Below are 5572 nucleotides of genomic sequence, written 5' to 3'. Positions count from 1 at the left end.
TTTGTTTTTTAATGTCTCTGTAAAGCACTTTGAATCACCTTGTTGTTGAATTGTGCTATATAAATAAACTTGCCTTGCCTTATCTTAATGGCCATTACACAGTATAAAACTCCGGCTCAAAACTGCCACGTCTATGTGCACAAAACTGTAATATAATGCTTCTAAAGCTTACAAAACAATGAAGGGTTACCTCTTAAATACCTTAACACAATCCAAATTGAAAATGTATCAACTTTTAATCACTTCTACTTTAAAACGGGGAAAAGAATCACGAGAGTGATTATGACTTGCGTCTCTCGTGCAGCCGTTTATTGCAGTGAGGAGAACGCGTGAAAGCCCCCTAGTGGAGAATAGAGACACTACTAATCGATCCCAGAAAAGGCTTACTAGCCGATCAGTGATGTATAGATTACAGTTCTCTTAAATAACATGAAAACCATTAATATAACGTGAAAAATAATAACCTCTTAACCATTTTCTTACCATATTTACATTATTTTTGTCCTTATATCAACCGATATAAATTAGTATTAACTGAACCCTTTTATATTCAGTAATCCTTCAACCTATCACACAAAATTCTTAGAAAGCTGATCTGTTGTACACATTGTGTTCTCTCCTTCCTCCCACAGTCCAAAGACTCTTTGTGTTAACCCTGCGATAGACTGGTGACCTGTCCAGAATGTGCCCTGCCGCTCACACTATGACAGCTGGGGTAGGCTGAATTCGACAAGCAGAAGAAAATGAATGAATGGATGGATGGATGGATATGTGCAATGCTATGCTATGTATAAGCTCCACCACCCTGAACAATGTAAATGAATAAAGAGCGCTAAAGACCTGATGAAAAACATGTTAGTTTGATTTTAGGGCAACAGTCAGACACCAGCTCCAGACGGTTTCCATGTAAGATTTGTTATTTTCAAGTGAAGCTCATTTAGTTTGGCTTTCTCAAGAAACTCTTCAGCCTGAACCTCATTTTTTAAAAACACAGACTACATCAAAGACCCTCAATGCTTAAGGATATTTAAACTAAAATATTATATATGTTACACACACACTATTTAACACTGCTAAACTATTTTAAGAATTAAACTCCTGACTCATTTTGTGCCCCTGCCTATGAAAGGTGACATGAAGTAAAAATAACTTTTGGGGGAGGCAAAAAATATCACATCATGTTGGCTCTCTAAATAGCTTGTCTGCCTCGTATCAATCTGAAATTTGAGTCAGTCTGAAGTCGCAGTTCATCCTGCTGCACACTTCTGTCCCCTCCTGACTTTCACATTAAGAGTCCTGCAACTTGTTTTTACTTCCATTCTGGGCGAATGTCTCCACTTCAAAAGTTTTATGCTCCTGACAACATTGAGACGTCATCTCGGTTCATCTAAAAACCCCTCAGGAGCAAAACTGTCAGTTGCTCAGGTGGAGAAATCAAAGTGAACTGTAAGTGCAGGTCTGTTGGCAGCAGTTTGGTGGTTTCACAGTTTCCAGACGCCCATTAATTATTGATCAGAGTCACAAGAATAACCACAGAGTGATCAATAGATCAGAGTGTCAGAGAAGAGCTAAACCTTCACTGCTGTGACCGCATCACATCCACTCTGTGTTGAGGGCGACTGTGGTTCAGGTGGTTGGGAGGCTCGTCTGTAACCGCAAGGTTGCCGGTTCGATCCCCCAGCTCTCTCTGTCCTGGTCATTGTGTCCTTGGGCAAGACACTTCACCTACCGCCTACTGGTGTTGGCCAGAGGGGCCGATGGCGCGATATGGCAGCCTCGCTTCTGTCAGTCTGCCCCAGGGCAGCTGTGGCTACAACTGTAGTTTCCCTGCATCAGTGTGTGAATGTGAGAGTGAATGAATAGTGGAATTGTAAAGCGCTTTGGGTGCCTAGAAAAGCGCTATATAAATGCAATCCATTATTATTGATTGATCATACTTTATTCATCCCGAGGGAAATTGGGTTAAGGCTGCCAGCCGTGCCAGCGCTGTCTTACCCTTTTAACCCATTAAGAAACGACGCTGATCGTGTCTCTAAAGCATCCGTCATGACTCAACTTACTGTAGGTAAAAACGTTTCAGAGGGAAGATAAAAATAATGGAGGGTAATTCTGTTAAAACAACTTCACAATCCACATTTTGCTGTCTCCACACAATTAAAATTAATTAAAATTAATTAACTATTAAAAGTAGTTGCTGGTTATTGAATGTAATTTTTTTCCCCATCACAGTCTCATGTTTAAATAAGCTCAGGGCAACCACTACAAAAAGCCCTACAGATAAACACATAAACACAAGCAGGTATTTAAATACAGAAACGATGGAAATTTAACTAGATGAAAAAAATCAAGAATCTGGCTGACGGATTGAAGTGTGTTTTCCTGAAGAGTTTTTAAAGGGGTCACTGAGACTGTGTTTTGGATTTGCTCAGGCAGGTAATTTCATAGTTTTGGGGCTCACCTCAGGAACAGATCACACAGGCTGGCTTATAAAAGCCTTAAAGTTGATATTAAGTCTTAAATTCAATTCTGAAAAATGCTGTGAGCCGGCACAGGAGGCTAAAAGAGGTCACAGGTCACTTCTCAAACCCTGGTGGCAGAGTCTGAACAAAATGAAGCAAAAGAATGAAATTTTGGTTGGGGCAGTGGAAGAGACTGCTGAAATAATCAACCTGAAAGAAGGTCAAGGCATGCAAAAGGGCCTCAGCATTTTCAAGAGATAGTTTTTCTTCTTATGCACGTACACGACCCTAAGAAGAAGAAAAAATAATAATGAGCCAGCAGCTCCCTCTAGTGTAGGAACCGCAGCACTAGAAGACTTTTTAAGTCCAGTTCTCGCTCAGTGTTGTCATCTGCTGGACAGTTTACACTGGTGTTAAAAGAAAGTGCTTCTCCTGGGAAGTGACAGCAAATTCTGACAGCATCTTTCATCGTATTATATTTTAATGGCTAAAACAAACTCCAAAAATGAAAGAAATACCTTTATTATGTATTAAGATAAAGAAATATTATGTTTTACAAGGTAAAACCTCTACAATACTAAAGACAGAACTCCAACAATCAAATGATCCACTATGAGAAAGTATGGTGAAAGTGAGGAGGAAGTCCTTTCTAAAAGGAAGAGATCTGCAGCAGAACCAAGCTCAGGGAGGTCCAGCTTTTTGTTGGGCTCAGCTGGAGCGTGAGGGGACAGAGAGGAAAGTAAAGAGGACGACTGAGTTTCAAGCAAAGTGATGACGTGGAGCCTCCAGAAAGGAAAACAGCATGATCAGCTGTATGATACCCTGTTTGCATTGCAATCATCGTCAGGACCTTCATCATAAGCTTGTTAAAGTAAAGTAGTAAAGTAAAGATGAAGATTGAGAGATCAAGCACAACAAACAGAAACACAATTGTGTGATTATTTAAGAAACATGTGTAACCAGCATGAGGGGAAGTGTAACCTTCCTCAAAGTAATCGACATGTGTGAATGCTTGACACTTATAGAAATGTATGAATGCTGGTGATCGCCTCTGAGCATATCTGAATTCATTTTGTGGAGGATTTTCTGATCAAAAAAATTCAGAGTATGAAGGTGTCATGAAGATGTGGATCAGGTTTTAAAACACAAACTGCCTTCATCATTTTTTATGCCCAACGACTGATTCCTCACATAAGCACATTCTTCACTGGGACTTGCCTCAGCACTCTGTGTGTGTGTGTGTGTGTGTGTGTGTGTGTGTGTGTGTGTGTGTGTGTGTGTGTGTGTGTGTGTGTAAAGGTGCTGATGAGGTGGGTTTCAGGTCCTCTGGGTGGTGTTGAGGATCTGGTAACAGTGTGTTCTCAGTGTCAGAGCAGAGAGTAAATCACAGCCCCCTGCTGGTCATTAAAAAGAATGCATGTTAAATTTACTTCACATTCCGTGTCAGTTCATCAGATGCCCTCCACTCGGCCAACTCAGAGTTGAAAAGATTCACTTCAGAACAAGAGAAAATGCACAACATCAGGTCCTCGCTACCGTTAGCTTTGTCATAAATGCTTTAAGTGATAAATGTAGGAGGCAGAGCCTTCAGTTTTCAGGCCCCTCTTCTGTGGAACCAGCTTCCAGTTTGGATTCAGGAGACAGACACTATCTCTACTTTCAAGATCAGGCTTAAAACTTTCCTTTTTGCTAAAGCATATAGTTAGGGCTGGACCAGGTGACCCTGGATCCTCCTTTAGTTATGCTGCAATAGACGTAGGCTGCCGGGGGATTCCCATGATGCATTGAGTTTTTCCTTTCCAGTCACCTTTCTCACTCACTATGTATTAATAGACCTCTCTGCATTGAATCATATCTGTTATTAACCTCTGTCTCTCTTCCACAGCATGTCTTTATCCTGTCTTCCTTCTCTCACCCCAACCGGTCGCAGCAGATGGCCCCGCCCCTCCCTGAGCCTGGTTCTGCCGGAGGTTTCTTCCTGTTAAAAGGGAGTTTTTCCTTCCCACTGTCGCCAAAGTGCTTGCTCATAGGGGGTCATATGATTGTTGGGTTTTTCTCTGTATCTATGAAGCGCCTTGAGGCAACTTTTGTTGTGATTTGGCGCTATATAAATAAAATTGAATTGAATAGGAGACTTTGAACCCATCTGTCACTCGTACCACTGTCCCGCTGTGCTCACTTACACCACCTTCACATAATTCTCTTCCTCACGCAGTGCCACTGTTGCTCGCTTGGTACTGTCACATGCTTTTTCTCGAGCCGCAAACAGGAAGTGAAGTTTCTGCATAAAGATATGCTACTCACTGATCATCACCTCTCTCCTTAACCTAGTTTTAACAATTCTTTCCTGTATCTTGATGGTTTGGCTCATTCAGTGTAACCCTTTGCTGTTATTAAAGCTCTGCACATTAACCTTTTTCTTGAAAATCAGTGCCAGTACACTTCTCAGTTCCCCAGACTTCCTCTCACGTTCCAAGACTGTGCTAAAAAGCCTAGTAAAGTAAGCGATCTGGACCAACTACCTCTACACTCTTTCCTGTCTTCGTGGCATTGAATAATTGACAGTGAGACCTACATTTTCATCATGCCTGATGAATTTAAACACATCATAAAGGATCCAGTGAAGGAAACCTGTAGACATATTTCAGAGATCTGCACATGCTCAGAGTAACCGTGCTCCCCCCAGCAGCAGTTGGACATGTGATACCTGAGATATGTGACACATAGTGTGGCATGCCACAGCGTCACTGGGCTCATCAAATCCTATCCTGGGGTCAAAGGTCAGGTAGTGTCCTCAGGAAGAGGGCAGTTGCGTAACAACCTTCCCACATACTTAAGATCAGTGCTGATCAGTCAAGATTCTTTGTGTGAGTTTCATTCACTTAAAGAAACAGCAGTTTGCTCCAAACGTCTGTAGAGGATTACTGACCGAACATGGAACATAACCACTCTGACATCATCCGCTGGTTTGTGGAGGTTCGTTCTGAACCAGTGAGGAGGAAGTGCTTTCTAAAGGGTGTGTTGGAAAGGCTCATGGCTCATAGTTAACTTAACATTAATCATTTGTCATATAATTCTTTTAAAAAGCTCCAGAGTGCAACAATAGACCCCCC

This window comes from Haplochromis burtoni, unplaced genomic scaffold, assembly GCF_018398535.1.
Source record: "Haplochromis burtoni strain Fernald_Lab_line unplaced genomic scaffold, NCSU_Asbu1 Contig_487, whole genome shotgun sequence".
NCBI lineage: Eukaryota > Metazoa > Chordata > Actinopteri > Cichliformes > Cichlidae > Haplochromis > Haplochromis burtoni.
This window is presented reverse-complemented; position numbering follows the sequence as displayed.